The sequence below is a fragment of the Scatophagus argus genome, chromosome 10 (assembly GCF_020382885.2).
Source record: "Scatophagus argus isolate fScaArg1 chromosome 10, fScaArg1.pri, whole genome shotgun sequence".
Taxonomy (NCBI): domain Eukaryota; kingdom Metazoa; phylum Chordata; class Actinopteri; family Scatophagidae; genus Scatophagus; species Scatophagus argus.
Genome location: NC_058502.1, coordinates 6,415,186 through 6,431,976, shown reverse-complemented (window position 1 = coordinate 6,431,976; position 16,791 = coordinate 6,415,186). Strand labels below are relative to the sequence as shown.

At 39.8% G+C, this 16,791-nt stretch overlaps 1 protein-coding gene across 1 annotated transcript in view; it reads left to right on the top strand.

Annotated features, from left to right (window-relative positions):
* arid5b (AT-rich interaction domain 5B) overlaps window positions 1-16,791 on the top strand; it is a 74,918-nt gene that overhangs the window by 14,449 nt on the left and 43,678 nt on the right. The gene's annotated exons all lie outside the window — the stretch shown is intronic.

The window sequence follows — 16,791 nt, the reverse complement described above, 5'->3', positions numbered from 1 at the left end:
TTCAATCCACTGGGGATGGCTTGCCAGGGAAGTTTACATTCTGCCCCTCTATCTCTCCCCCGAGAACTGGCCTGATTCTTTTTTTTTTCATTGCTGCCTGACGAAATTGGTTTCTGGTCGTATACTAGGAGGCCGAGCGTTGTAGAGCTGTATCTGCTGATACAGTTTGTTGGCTTGTGCTGGGAGAAACAGAGAGCTATAGAAGGAAAACACACACACACACACAAGATGGCTCTTGCTCACAAAATAGCCCAATAGGTTTACTGTCTTGTCTTTCTTCAGTTTAAGCCTTCTGTGCAGAAGCCAGTGAGCAGATTGTGAGTTGAGATGCTGTGGAAGATTATACAAGGTCAAAGCCTGTGACTCCTGTGTTCAAATGCTCAAAGAACCTCAGTGGTGTTCCTGACTGACTCTTGCCCTCAACTGTAGTGTCATCTGTCTCTAGTCCAGAAACACTCACCACTTCCCTTGACTTTTTCTATTATTTTTATGCAGCCTCACCTCTTGAAAACCATAAAATTACTAATATTTGTTCAAGATATTAGATGCTTCCCGCAGTGCTGCGTGCTAATTTATTGGCCCTGCAAATTCATACAGAGGATCACACTGAAGCCGAGACTGCGTGGTGCATTGGAGATCAGAAAATGTAAGCATTTTCAATGAATATTCAATTAGTTATGGGAATGAAGTTCTGTTATTATATTCAAGGAAAGACATATTCACAGCGTAGCTTTTTGCTGTACAAAAAGCTGCAGATTTTGTGCTGTGATCGATGTTTTCCGTACATCATCTCCATCAATGGTCAGAGTAAAATATGACCTGATAGATCTAACTCAATATGTACTTTGTTGTCTCCTCCGCTGTAAAGAATGACTTTATTGATTTCACTGTAACCCATAATAAGTCACCTTCATTATTGTGCATGTTGTGTATTTTAAATTAAATCCATTACACTCATTTGGCAGACGCTTTTGTCCATTTATTTCCATACATCAGGAGCAGTTTGTGGTGCGGTCAAGGACACTTGAATGTGTGGACAGGTGGAGCCAGAGATCAAACCACCAACCTGGCGACCTTCTCTATCAACTAAGTTGTAAAATTGCTTTATAATATTTTATTTTATTTCTTTATCTTTTTCTTTTTAGCTGTGAGCAGCTCCTCAGGTTTCTTCTTGCACTCTATTTTAGGACATTAACAGCACACTATAAAAAAAAAAACAATCAAGCTCTTTATATTTAATTCAGAATTATTGCGCAGTCTGAAATTGGCACATTCCCTTTATGTGATCGGAGCTAAATGCACATTGATTGAGCTGCAAAAGGCCAGTGAGGCACGGAGTGATATCACTGCATTTCAAGCTTCTTTACAGCACCGCCCGCTCGGGGATAGAACCACTGTATTTCCCTCTGATGCAACATCTGATCCGTATGCCGGGCCTGGCACATACACCGAGTTGATATCCCGACAATATTTCAGTCGGAACGTTTCAATTTGATGTAGAGGGTAGATTCTGTCCCTTTTCACAGACTGTTCAGAGCGTCTCAGAATGTTTATGCGGGTAGGAGCTGGTGATAAGGAAACAGACAGATGCTGTCTTCTCATGGATGATTTGTCTTGGTGACAATATGGGACGATATTTGGGACTTTGACTCACTATCGCGCACGAAAACGTTTTATGTTTCGACTGCGACGCGGGGAGGAGTAAGCGGCTTCTTGGAAGAAAGATAAAGAGGAAGGTGTTGTGGTGTTATGAGAGTAATGGCATGTTGTGACTCTGACAGAAAGAATGCCACCACACTGTACTCCTCCATTCAGAATATGTGGCAGATTGTATAGTTTGCACTTGTTTGCTTTCCGCCCCTCAAACATATTTGCTTCCCCTTCTGTTTTTTCTTTCCACAGAACTAATTCTACAAACTGTCCAAAATCCCTTTTGAAGTAATTTAATGGAGTGTTTGTATTGATTATGTGCCCCCCCCCCTTCCTTCCTCCTCTTCTTTCTCTCCTTCTCTGGTATGTTTTTTTTTTTCTTTTTAGTGTCGGGCGGTGGGTTTATGGCAGTATCTTCTTCATTATGCTCAGACCTGTAGGAGAGAGAATCACAAGCTGTTTTTCCTCACTGATGTGCTCATATCATTAATTCACTTCTGACTGGCCGGAAGCCAAAGAATTCTAAATCTGTAAGCAGTAAATTGTGTGCCGGGGTGGAAAAATCTATTAGATGTTTGAGCATGCCTCGAATTTGAATGGGGCGAAAGAGAGAGAGAGACAAACTGTGTGTGTGTGTGTGTGAGTGAGAGAGAGAGAGAGAGAGAGAGAGAGAGAGAGAGAGAGAGAGAGAGACCACCCAACACCCAAGCCATATCCTGTTATGGCTCGCACCGTAATCAAATTCAGCTTCTTTGGATAGCTATATTCATTAATAATTTGTGTTATTTTATTTCTGGAATGTCACATAATGTGTTTTCCGACTCGCGCGAGGGAGGGGGCTGAAGGCATGTGGATGGTTAAACAATGAGAATGGCCCCAGAGGAAATGAAGAGCTCCGTCTCTCCATTACAACAGTTGTGTGTGTCTCTCTTCTCTCTATTAGTCAGGCCTGGAACAGCAGAGACACTATTGATGTGACCTCTGCCAGACATCTTAAACAGAAAGAAAGGGAGTGAGGTTCTCTCCAAGACAAATTTCCTGATAGATTTATTTTATATTATTATTCTTTGTGATTTGTTGTGAAAAGGAATTAAAAGTCACATGGAGGAACATTTGCTTTCTGTTCTTATAAACAAATTGCCTGCCAGTTCCAGTTACACGCTGACTCACACTTAAGTGTTACCCAACCAGCAGCCTTTCTGGAGAGATTTCTATATCCGTCTTTGTCAAAAATGTTGCTCATTTCAAGTATTACAGCAACATTAATTTTTCAGCACAGAACTGCCTTTTGTACTTGTCTCCCTGATATGCTTGTTTCTCCTCTGACAGTCTCACATTCAGCCTTCAGACGGATAGATGTGGATGTTTCTGTGCCGCTCAGTAGGCATTTTAGACATCACAGATTGTACAATTAATAACTCTGCATGTTTTATGGGCATGCCAGTCCATCTGCTTTATGAATCCGTGTAAAACTGTCCTCTCCTGGACGCCCTGTTGTGCATATCAAAAGGACGTGACGTTCAAATCAGCATTAAGAAAAACACAGATTGCGAAAGAACATGTGAGTTGAGTACCCCCCTGCAGTTCTGAAGGACATATTGCACTTTTTACTCCACCTCTGTTTCACAGTTTTGGTTACTTCACAGTTTAAGATTTTCACACATGAAAGTGTGATGAGTTTATCAAATGGGATGCATTTCTGCATATTATGTAGAAATTATCATAGTGAAATAATGATAACGTGTAAATCGGTTAAGATTAGCTCCAATTCAATCAGCCACAACAGTAAAATGCTACTCATACATGATAATAATACAGTAACATGAAAGTGTAGTAATAGGAGCATGCGAGTATTTCTAATTTTAGTACTACATTTTGCTAGTAACACTTAATGCATCCTTTTACTTAAGTGACACTTCCAAAGATCCTGTCGGGTCTCTTAGAACTTGAATCACAGCCCAGTTTTTGTAAGGCTTTTTAGTTAACATGATTCAAAGGGCCGAAATGTGCACGTCGATAATCACAACATCAATCATGCGTGTGTGAACAAACGATCCCTCCACATTAAATACCCATTTAATTCTCTGTTAACATTACAGTGTTGGAAAAATATTTTCAGTCAGACCTGTGCCAAGGTAAAAATAGCTCTCGCTGCTGATTGCAGATCAGTTTCTCAACATCAGCTTAATATCTGTCATAATCTGTAAGGCAGAACCGATGCAAGAGGGTCACAGAGCTGGGCTGCAGGATATATATTTATATACAGTGTAGTACACAGCATGGAAGATAGACCTCTAGCCTTGAAGGAATAACATACTGTTCATTTCACAGCACAGAGGTAATGCATTTTACCCGCATTGAAAGGTAATTGCACTGGGGGATTTGATAGATTCCAGACCTTTGGTGGGAGCTGTGTGTGTGTGTGTGTGTGTGTGTGTGTGCGTGCGTGTGTGTGTGTGTGCATACTTACTGGGGTACATAACTGCACTTAATGCTTTTATTAAGCCAAAGAAACACAAATGACATAATTTGTATTTGTAAAGCATCTCGGTGCAGATGGTGTAATATATTTTGGTTTCTTTGATATATTGACTGCCAGAGGAGCTGGAACGAGCGCCTTGGCTGCAAACAATAGATCATTGATGCCTCTCTGTCCTCTTTCTCAACCTGTCTGTCCATTTCCTTGTTATGTACTGGCCTGAGGAGCACTTGGCAAAATGAGAGGCGTTCAGCCAGCCTTGTTTTTCCGCCTGCTTTTCCCCTTCGCCGTAACTCAGGGAAAGCTGTTGTTTCGTTTCGACGTGTCAGAGGATAACATCTAAAGTTAACAATAGCCGAGTCACAGAATCACTATGTGCCATTGTAGTCGGTGCTGCTTTAATTAATTCAATGTGCCAAAGAACAGCTGAGTAGATGGAGGGTTTCACACAGTTAAAGCCAGATAAATATGCATTAAACTAACTTGATATTTCAGTGTTTGGCTCTCACGAGGAGCAGATTGATTAAAGGCGCGTCACATACCAGTCGCCACTACCAGTTTTTAGTCAACAGACGCCAAATCATTCCTATGATTCATGTTGCTGTCTCTTCTCACTGTGTTATTATACTGTATACAAAATACATAACAGCCCGTGGATGGGTTTCACAAAATAAACAAAAATATCTCCCTCTGTCATTTTCAGCTCATATTGGACTTGCTTGTCATTGTGGCTGTTTGTACAAAAATGCAGAAATATTACAGAGAGAAATAATGAAAAAAAAAGTGACCGGTGAACATAAACTTGTTATCGGAGCGAGTCAATATTCTCCATTGAAGTTCTTATCTTTCGTGTGCAATGTGAGGCAAGCAGCTACAGATATTGTATGTGCCGCATTACGGTGATTATAACTCTGCTGCTAAAGCTCGTACCACTTTATCAGAAATTACCTGCTTGTTTAGCCAGACACTGTGCTTGTCGAGCGAATAACACAGCAGTCTTGTGGAAAGAGATCAGTGCGAGGCCGAGCTGCTGGAACTTCAAACGGAGATCATTATGTCTTGTGGAGAGAAAAACAATTGTTGTTTTCTCTTTTGTGGGTACTTTTAGAATGTGTGATCACAGCTAATTGCATACCAAAATATGCAAGAGAAAATCCTACAGTTTTTATTTCTGGGATTCGCTTGTGTGTCTTCAATACACTTGATACCAATGACAGCACATAAACAAGAAATCTGAACAGATGGCGCTGGTTTTTAATGACATATTGCTATCTGTAAAGTCTCCCTCTAAGCCACAGACTAAAACGTCTCCCCTCGGGGAGCGCATCGCTCTAGTTGTTATCATGCACTGCTAATGTCACTCTTTTCTTTGCCACATTGTCAACTCCTCCAGCTAAATAAATGCAATGTAAATTGGGTATTGTGCTGGATGTAATTATTGAAAAGGGTTCCAGTTGGCTTAACTCAATGGGCTGTTTATTTAAAGCCTTCCTCCTCCATACAGATCTGATGATAGAGGGAGAGAGAGAGAGAGACGCAGAGAAAGAGAGGTTCTTATATAATGACAGGGATCCACAATGGAGCCATGTTGAATGACAACCACCCCAAACATCCCTAACAAACACCCCCTCCCCTCTCTCTGTTTTTTTTCTTTTCTTTATCATTACTTTTGTACCATTGGGAAACATGCCTGTCCCAAAAAGCCTCTGTAGTATTATTCCTTTTTTCCTCTCCTGCTCTTTTTTTTTTTTGCTTCATTCTTTTACTGAAAACATATTAAATCATGTCTCCTTTCACACAGCATACGCCCAGAGAAATAAGTCTGAGTTGATAATGAGGGGCCCTTCTTTGAGGAAATACACGCGGCAACTTTGATCTAGAATGGCATGTAATTCCTTGCCTGACCCAATTCCCAATCTCCTGATAAGATGGGTTTTTTTCCTCTCCCTCTCCCTCCTTTGCTCTAACCTTCCCGAAAGAACTCACTCAAATGGGAACTTGCTGTCCCATTAAAGATACATTTAAAGCCAAACATGTCATCCATTTCATTCTGCAAGGGGGGGGGGGGCTATGTGAGGCTGGAAATGCTGTCTTACTACGGGCTGAGCCGAGGAAACTCTCTATGTATCGCTCTTTCTCTCTGTTGGTGACAACCTCTGAGATCTCCGATCACAGCTGCTCAGCTGAGTTTGTGTCGGGGAGAGAGCTGCGTGACAAATGAGAATGGCCGTCATAGTGGATAGAGTATCATCACCTGGGTGTAAAAGCATTTAGGCTCGTTTGAGGAGAGGCAAAAAGGCGTGGGGAGGCATTTTGCTTGTTTGTGTACTCTAAAGGCAGTTGTATTTCTGCAACCAAAGATAGTTGATTAAATTTGCTCCCTGTGGTATTTGCACATTTTGGGTTCTTGCAGAGCAGCTTGTTTTTACTCTCTGGATTGACTGCGCCATAAGTGGATTGACCCCCAAAACCCAGCAGTAGTCTTTCATTAGTCAGGATGCAGCCGGGGACCAGACAGCGAGCAGTGTTTAGGGCCAATCCATCACTACACAAAAGGGGATCAACATGGCACAAACTTGTCTTCCTCTTCTTATGCGACAACGTGGCCTCTAACCTCGCAGTAATCACGGTTTCAACTTTTCTTCCTCGTGACTCTGATGATTCTGAGGGGCCGAAGCGACGTATAATATCATCTGTGGCACAAAGGGGGCTCTTGGGAGCTTGTTGCTAGCCCATTTGTTATGAGGGTCCCCGTTGTTATTTATTTTATTTTTTTTTGATAGTCAAAAGAACCAATTTGGGTTTTTGACAAGGAGCCCCTCTGAATAATTCCGTCATGTATTACAGGACCTATTAAATGCAAACTTTTCAATCTGGCAATCAATAAGGCAGGCAGCTTTCCCTGGCCCCGTGCCAGACACATTAGGGCTGCGAGCGATGGTTGCTAGGGAGCTGAGCCTGCTCAGGGGAAAGAATGTTTAATGTAATAGAATCACATAAATCAACTGGAGGAAAGTGCTCGTGTTGTTTCTTCTCTTCTCTTCTTTTCTCTCCCTCTCTGTTTAACTGAAAACATTTAATATGGGTGTGTGTTTTTGAAAATGTGGTGCAGCCATTGCCCCCCACCCCCCACCCCCCCCAACCTCCAATCCTCCACACGTTAACCACAAGAACATCTGGGATGGAATGAAGCTGAGGGAAGTTGAGTTTTTCTCTGTGTCTTATGAGTGTTGTTGCGAGTTTTGTCTTTGTATGCATAGCTGCTTGTCCTCAATCCTTTTGCCCACTTGAATAAATTGAGGCGAAAATTATATAAATGTTTCTTCTTTTTTTTTGTTTTTTTTTTTTCTTTGTCACAGGCCACTGCCCCACCCTGCTGAAATGAATGAGGCACTTTAGTGCTTTACTATAATTAAGAACAGGAGTCAGCATGCATGGAGGGCTCTCTTCCCCTCTCCTTTCTATGTGTGACTCTCTCAGCCCTCCATGCACTTTCAATAGAACATTTCCTCTGGGTCTTAGTGGCCTTTTGTGGGAATATGATTACCTAAGAAGAATTAGTGTGCATGTAAAAAAAAAAAAAATCCAGGTATGTCACTTCATGTGTGTCATACTTCACCCATTGTCTGATAACTCAGAATGTCTTTAATATCATGTACAGCGGATGTGATCAGAGTGAATTTATGGTCGGCACAATTGATTTGCCTCCACAGAAACTCCTCAAACCAGTCCTGCTGCTTAAACCACTTCTCCACTTCCCATTTGTAAGCTCAGCGTGTTCCACATATTTCAGCAGAATACAACTAAAGACGCTGAAGGTCCCATTCTTCTGACAAACCCGCCTCCGGCTTGTTTGTTGGTCGGAAATGTTACTGTAGTTTACTCGCTCCCGGGCTTGTCACTTTCACTCTTGATAAAAAAAAAAAAAACAAAACAAAAACAAAACAAAACAAAACACCAGACTCTGTTTGACAGTGCAGTGTGTTCAAATATATAAATATTTTGTTGAAAGTATGAACAGTAGGGACGCGGTGAGTTTACAAATAGACAGCAAAGAAGTGAGTTATGCTGCTGTGGACACTTGATTTTTGATTTCCACCCTGAGAACATATCATTTTGATTTACTCTAACAGACATGACTTGGAAAAATATTGTCCTTATGACAAAATACTATGTGAGTGAATTATTTCTAGCAAATTGTAAAACTTAATAACTACTCTTAGTTTTTATTTAAACCATTAGGCCCTGTTCATTGGTCTTTATGGCACAATGGTGGATGAACAGTCACAATCAAACACAATACAAACCTGTTTTCACAATGAAGCAGAAATGTTGAATGTGCCAGCAAACAGTCACATCTTTGTGCACACAGCATTGGCATTCACATGGAGTCATAATTCTGTCTCTCTTGTATGTGACTTTGTGTCTTTCTGTCATTTGGTGCCATTTTAGGGCTTTTTCATTGGAAAACAGCTTCTTACTCCTGCTGAAAACGATGCTGATGAGTGTGAGCCAAATCAGTGAAGGACTGTAAAACCAAACAATAAGCTGACATATCCTGAAAACCTCTATAGAGTTGGTTGATAATTCATCAGCCTCTTAATGAGATATGACTTTATTGATCCCCAGGGAGGAAATTAAATAAATAAATGACTGAATGAATAAATAAATAATGGATAATATGATGAACAGGACCAAGGTGAATCACTGTGACTAATGTGATTTTGAAGACGGACACAACACAGTATGTTGTTCAATGCAGATCCATTAAATAAATTTGACATATTATTGCAATTCTTCTCTGTTTGAGCGAAACAAGCGTGAGTGTTAGCTGATTGTTTTATACCAGCACTGTGATTTATTGATGCCGCACCCTCCACATAATTAACGCGGTATTGTTTACAGTACAGACTAGCTTGTAATTAGTGAAATGTTCTAGCACATTTTGTTTTATCCACCATAGTGTAGTCATTCACAGATTGGACAAGCAATGAATCATGCAAATGAATTTTTTTTTTTATGTAATTCTCTCTTGGTAGAAAACACAAGGTTGCCACAAGTGAAAATGTGACACCTCCTCCCACCCTACGCGTCATTTCCATTTGGTGTCACTGACAGATGCTGTTCTCTCTTTATTTGGTCAGGTTTCAATAACATGAAACCAATAGCCAGATCGGGCGCCTGCTGCTGCTTATATGGCCCCCTCTCAGTGTCATATCCCCTCATTGGGAGGAGAGAGAGAGAGAGAGAGAGAGAGATTGGATAGAAGGCAGATGAATCAGAAATGTGTTATATATTATGAGAAGAGGCTAAATGGAAACAGGGCAACCTCGGAGATCAATACAGAGCGGAGAGTAGAGAGTCTGCGGGATGGAGTGAATACCAAACGAGGAGCTTCTGCTTTCTCCCTTTCCCTTGTTCTCTTTCTTCTCTCCGTCCGTTCTTTGCCAAAATATCACTCCTTGCCTGTTTATTTATTTATTTGTTCTTTTTCTTACGGCTTATAGACTAGTTTTGGTGATAAAAGAAAAGGGAAAAAAAAAAAAACAACCTTCAAATATGAAAGTGACATTATTGGCCCCGGGTTACATGCCTTGCCATTTCTCGCCAACCCCACAAAAGCAGCAGGGGGATCCAGTAAATTCTTTGGCCGAGCAGATAATGTGGAAATGTTGACAACAGCAAATTTGAGCCGAGTGAGTGATTTAAGAACTACAGCGGGTGACAGAAAGCATGAGAGTAATGGTTTTCAGCTTTTTCCTGCTCATCTGTGACAGGAGAAATGAGCGCACTTGCCTGAAAGATCTTGTCAGAGCTTGTGGGCAGTTTGAATATTTTTAAGCTTGGTCGAATGTAAATGACACAGTTTACATGAGTCACATTTGGGTTTTAATTAGCCAGGGCAGATCTGCTTTTAACTGTCAGCAGGCCTCATATTACGACTAGTTTCATTCCCAACTTCCAAAGCCGCCGCAGAAATTCACCAATAAAAAAAAAAAATAAAAGCTCTCAGAATTGCAGCAGTGGGTCGCTGGTTTTATTTTACTGGTTTGAAAATTCAATGATATCAGTGAAGTTTCATCTCAACATTGCCGCAGCTATTCATCCAGCGGAGCAGCTGCTTCAGCCACAGCTAATGAGTTTCATGTCATATGCGGCATTCCTGAGATTTTGATTACGACAAGTAATTTATCATGCTTGTTGTGGAGGAGAAGCAGGAATTTTTTTTCCTTTGGTGTAATTACACAAAATATTCTTTAATTCTTTCTGGTATAACGCAGTGTCAGAGCTTGTTCCCATCATATTTATTTCTACTTCTGTTTCTCTCATATACAGTGTGGCTGCGTTACACTGCAGTCTCCCCTCTTCTCTTAAGTGTTTTTCCTCAAAGGAAGAGCTGGCTCACCGGAATATTTCCCCCTGCAAATATCAAATCCACCCTGTGTTGTCAAATGTCATGAACCAAATATTGTGCACATATATTACAGCAGTGTTGGAGCAGAGTGAGAAACCTGGATATTACAGTGTGTCTCATGACAGCCTGATAATGACTTTACCGTTCTGCTGTGACTGCAGTGTAGTGTGATGCATAATATCTGGACTATATTGTTACCTTTACATGTTTTAACACATTAACTATGAATCCCATGTGCTCGACATCACAAATAATTTCCTATACGTGCTACACCAGCAAATTTTTAGATGTATTCTCTTTAATTCATCAGGAATTATTCTCTCTGTTATTTTTTTGATTAAACAACTGATAAATCTCACTAAATAGCACAAAATACACTTCACGATTTTCACGATCAAAGTGCAAAGATGCTCATATTCAAGATATTTAAAAAAGTTTTTTCAAATCACATAAATGACAGAAAAAAGAAAAAAAATGTAGGAATTCTTAATTGTATTTTTCGAGTTTATAACTTGTACAAAAACACAGGTATTCCCTGATTTGGGTGATGTTGGATCATATTTTATTGAGTAACTAGATAAACTGGTTTTCCCTCTGATGAAGTAACCGCTAACTGCTGCTAAATGTAGCTCCCATTAGCTCGTTAGTTCAGTTAGCCACACAGCTAATGCTAACCCAGAAAGAAAACCACCTTGGTACTGTATTCCCTGTCGTCAAACTGGTCTCTGTCAGTCTCTGTACTTGGTCTCGGTCCAGGCAGACTCAGCTAACAGGACTGCTGGCTGTGTTGAAAGTCCCTCCTTAGCTTAAGGGTTTTATAGGAAACATATAAATACATATATAATGAAAAATGCTCTCTACTAGCTTTTTCATGGGAACTTTAAGCAATTAATGATCACCACTGTTGACGCCTGGTGTCAGTTGAGTAATTGTTTCAGTACTAATTTCATGTCGGCGCAGCAAGAAACCTGCTGATATGCATTTGCAAGTGACTTTATCTGTTGAGGCTGCCGTAGCCGTCCGAAATGCAATGATGTGCTCAGGTCAGTCAACTTGTTGTTGTCCAGGATGTCTAAGAGAAGAGGTTTCAAGTGGTAAAAGCATATCATTCATAATTCGTAATTCTGAGAGGAAGAGAGAGAGACAGGAAGCAGATGTTGCAAAAACGATGGTATGTATTTCATCATGTTTTGCGTTAAAAAGTTGCTGTTTGGCAGATGACTCTCAAATTTCCTTGTTTCCTTAAACATCAAAGAAGGAATTTCACTCATTCCCTGTGATGTATTACTAAATGTATTAATATCAGCTTTAAAGTCAAGGCAAGTTGACTGTTGTAAAACATTGGCTGTCTGGAAGCCAGGAAATCAATACAATCAAATGTAGCGAGAAGGAGGAAGTAATGTGGCTCAGAAAAAGAGGCCTTTGGCTTTGTTTTTCTGTTGTGCAGTTGTTTTATTTCACATCTTCAAGTCAGTAAATATGAAAACAAAAGCTTTGCTCTGTAACTGCTCCTTTTGTTCACTGCTAATGCTTTGCTCTTGACCTCTGCCTTGGTTTCTTTGCTATGTAACCTACTTTCAGAGGAACAATTTCTTTTGGAGGACTTAAAGGATAAAGCTTTATACCATATTTGGATGGTGCCACACTTGGGTCACAGGATTGTAAGAAACTGTAACATACTGCATATGTAAGTGCTTAAAGTAAAGATATGAGAAATGCTAGTAAGTTATTGCCCCACTTGGGCCACACCAATGGAAACAATGTGGACACGTCACTGCATTTGGTCAAAACGATACCTGAAACAATGGTATGTTTCTATTAATAAAGAAAGAAAGTGTTGCTGTGTAAGACTTCTCTGTGACTGATGTAATTCATAAGGCATTCCAGACCACAAATGAGTTCAGCAGACCATCCATTTTATATAATTGTCTTCCTGACTTCAGTGGGTGAATAGCTGAAACCCGAAGTTGAAACATACATTTTAATCGTTGGTCTTGACCTCGTTGCACAAGCAGCTCAGTAATTTCTGGACTCTTGCTGTCCTTGTGTAATGCCTGTGTCTGCAGAAGTAAAAATTTGAGTCCTCTTTCATTTTTAATTTGCATATCTCAAACTGGTCTCAGTCATGCTTCTTTAATCTTGGGAACGTTTTTAAGATCAGCTGACATCCTGTCATCACAAGACACAGTGATATCCATCATGCTTTTGTCACATTGTGGTTACGTTATTGTAATGCACTTTTTACTTGAGTAAATCAGTCATCCCTGAAGTGCCTACAGCTTCTACAACAAAGTTCTGCTGCCAGACTCCTAAATAAGACTAGACGTATTGCAATATCACAGTACATTTCAGAATTTAATCTTAAAATCACTTCAATTACATTTTAGGCCTTGCATGGCAAAGCTCCAGTCTATAGTATTTTGTTTGTTGGCTTCTTTCAACTCCCTAGTACTTCCGTTACTGCTGTTCTAACATCAATAACAATAAAAGTTACAGGTAGAGGCAGTAAAACAAAGCTATAACAAAACTGATCAAGGAATTTTAGCAGCCTGTCTAACTAAACACGATAAAAAGGAGAACAAGCATTTCTATTTATGGATCCAAAACGATGTGCCAGTTTACGATGCAGAATAACATCAGAAAGCTGTCACTGCTTTTAAGTGAGCTGTATAGAACAGATTGTTTATCTTCTTAACTTGCTTTTTAATGTATTGCTCTGATTATTTGACACATCTGTATGTCTGCCTATTTGTGTATTCTTTTTGTTCAGGTCTTTAAACTGAAGCCTACAAACAATAACCACAATACACTCAGTCCACCAATTAAGTTGTGGATCAGATTTTGAATCAGCAGAAGCTGAAACATTCGGTCTTGTAGTCCTGAGTCAAGCTCCAAACAAACACGCTGGATCCTACAGTTCCCAAAATGCAGCTTGATAGTGTTTTTCATTTGGGCTCTCTTGCCTCTCCTGTCTTTTATACTTCATGCCCCACTGCAGTTTGTAACATGTGTTTTCTGTTGGAAATTTGGAGTGAGTAAATCCAGGTGAGATAACCCAGATGACGTCATGGTGATGTCACCGGGGTTATTTTGTTGTCAGACTATTATTATTGCTATATTGAATTTCCCTTGGGATCAATAAAGTATCTAGCTATCTAGACGTCGGAAAGCTCATTCAGTATACGTTATACAACTGTTTCCACAAGCTGAGTAATACTTCACAAGCTGGTGTGTAAAGTCTTGCATGGAGCATCAATTGTGTATTACTAACTACTTCAGTCAAGTATTAATATTAGTATTTCATCAGTTTACTGCGTGTTGTATTGTATTGGAGTTTATTGAGTGCTCGCCCGACTGAGCGGTTATAACGTCAGCCATCCTGTAGAGCAGTTATGACCCTGACACCATTGTAGTTTATGAGGTCTGGAGCTTTACAGCGTGTTCTGAAAATAATCTCCCACACTACAGCTGTTTGATCAACACGCTACACTAGCACCAGGAGAGGACCGACAGACACAAAGAGAAAATAGAAAATGATCCGGAGAGAGAGGGAGAAACAAATTGCATAATGTTCTCACATAATGTCTTCCAGCTCTCCAGTGAAGCAGCCACAGCCCCAACCAATTAGAAAGCTTATGCAAAGATAAAGATGTCCTTTATTTTGAAAGGTCGGCTGCAAGAACAAAAGGAATTTTTAAAGTGTACGTACACTCGATGTACATTACACGCACCAACACACACACGCAGACACACACACACACACACACGCTTTACAACGGCTTTGTACAGTTATTAATGCCCTGCAGCGCTCTCTCCAAATTGAATCTAATCAAGTGAAATGCTGTGAGGGTCCTCAGGAGAAAGAGCAGGTCTGACGGTGACCGCTTACAATAAAATCCCTGACATTTGGAAACAAAGCCTGCTCTACCTCTGAGCTGTAATTGCTTAGGACAACTGTCGCAATCTTTGATGAATGTGTGTGTGTCCTGAGTGTGAAATGCACGTAAATGTATGCAGGAATATGTATATGTATACATCTGTGTGCTTTGTGACTAATACCTCTGCATGACCTATTTGTGTGTGTGTGTGTGTGTGTGTGTGTGCGTGTGCGTGTGTGTGTGTGTGCATGCGTGCTGGCTGAATGGTTTTAATAATTTCTTTTGAAGTGGCTGTCGTATCGGAGTACAGTGGAACTAATTACGCTGATTGTCGGGAATGCAGCTGCTGTAAATATGTTATGAATGGTGTCTTTCCTTCCCTGTTTCTGCTGCCTCCAGTCAGCCTCCAGCTTCATAAAATAACACTAAAAAATTCATTTTTAAATAGACCTGTTAGGACTGCCTGTTTTGTCTTTATGAAGGTGAAAATCTCGCTCGTTATCCACCCCTGAAATATTAAGATACTATCAGAAATTCCCCCTGAATGTCATGTCCAAGAGCTTTGTAAAAGCAGACAGGATAGTGAATAATTCATGTAAAAATCTTGTTTCAAACTGCCTGACTCCGCTTCATCAACTGTTGAATCATGTAGTTGGCTTTGTAAGCTAGAAAAATATTAGCACTCTGCTTTAGAACAACACTCTGCGAAGAGCAAGCGAGTCTACAAAATGTGATGTTGACATTGAAGCTTTAAGGGACGATGCACATGCATTATTCATGTTTGCATTAGGACCAAGTTGTTGTGCAATGCTGTACTGTGTTGTGTTACCTCTGCTGAGCTCATGTGTCATTTTATAATTTCCATAGTGTAAACAACAAATTCTCAGGTAATGCCAGTTAGAGTTTAAGAACGGGAGCACGATGTTTCATCAAATTGTATTTTCAATATGAAGTCATCTCAAATTCATTTATAGTCTCATACTATTGCTGAAACGATCAGTAATTACATCGATTCATCGATCAACCGAATGAGCCAACTGCTTTAGCAGTAACGATGTGAGCGGAACAACCGAGTCATGTCTGCTTGAGCTTTGTGAATTTGTTGTCTTTTACTGTTTTTTTTATTTTTTATTTTATGGACTAGTTCATTGAATTGAGAATTGAGAAAACTTGCAGACTAATTGATAATAATAAAACACAAGCCTACATTATATTAATGTAGAATATCTATCCATGTTAGATGTTACATATCATGTCAGGTTGTAATGTGTAATGTCAGTACTTCAGATATGCTTAATTTAATTAGTTTAATCTCCTGCTGCATAAAAATATTTGAGTTAGTTAGTTAGTTAGCTATAGATTATTATATGTCTGCTTTGTGGGTGGCAGCAGATGCGTTCTGTAAAAATTAAGCCCATCTGCATAAAAAGTATAATTTTATTCACCATCAGTAACCTGCAGCCTTGACAGCTAAGACTCTGTTGCGTAACATCCACATAGACAATAATGTACTGTAGAAGAGGCTTTTAGAGAAGCTAAATGAAGAGGCTGCTTTTAATGAAGTCTACTTCACAGTCTGCTGGTTCAGTGTGTATTAAAAGGGGAAAATGTCCTGTATGACTTAAACTTACTTATTTAATTTACTGTATCATAATGTAGTTTGTTATTTATTATTAAGTTATTCAGCAGGGAGCTTGTGTTGTTTTGATTGGCCAGGAATATCAGTCTGTCAGTTAGACCGTCAGAATTTGTCTCAAGAATATTAAAGATCAGAAATATCTCAGTACAAACTAACAAAAGTTAGCATGATTACACACTAAAGTTGGTGTATACTAAACATCAGCAGGTTTCCAGGGTCATTGTGATGATGACTGTTGCACCTGAGTGGATGGTAATTGTTGAAATGGTGGTATAATATTAACAGTTTGATTTGTCTGGGAGCAGATCTTGTTGGCTTTTATGACAGTTTAGTGTGTGTCACCTCAGGCTGTACTCGCTATCCAGAGGCTTTCCAAATAACATATGAGATTTATGTTCTTCCAGTTAGTTCATACAGGTGATGATGCATTAGTCAGACGTACACATTGTTCATGTAATCTTAATTACACACCCACGTCTGAAGCGACACACCCTGTATGACGGTATATTCTGTTTCTAAAGAATTTCCTGAGTAAAATGGTGAGCTGTGTTATCCAACCAAATGTGGCAGATTTACTACCATCAAACTAGAGGGTGTAGATCGCATTTGCATTTAAGTGTTTGTGTTTCTCATACATTATTATATATTGTATTTTTCCTGCAAGCATAAATGACTCATACATTTAGATGGTTGTAGGGTTAAAAGGTCAGCAATAATGATGACATCCCAC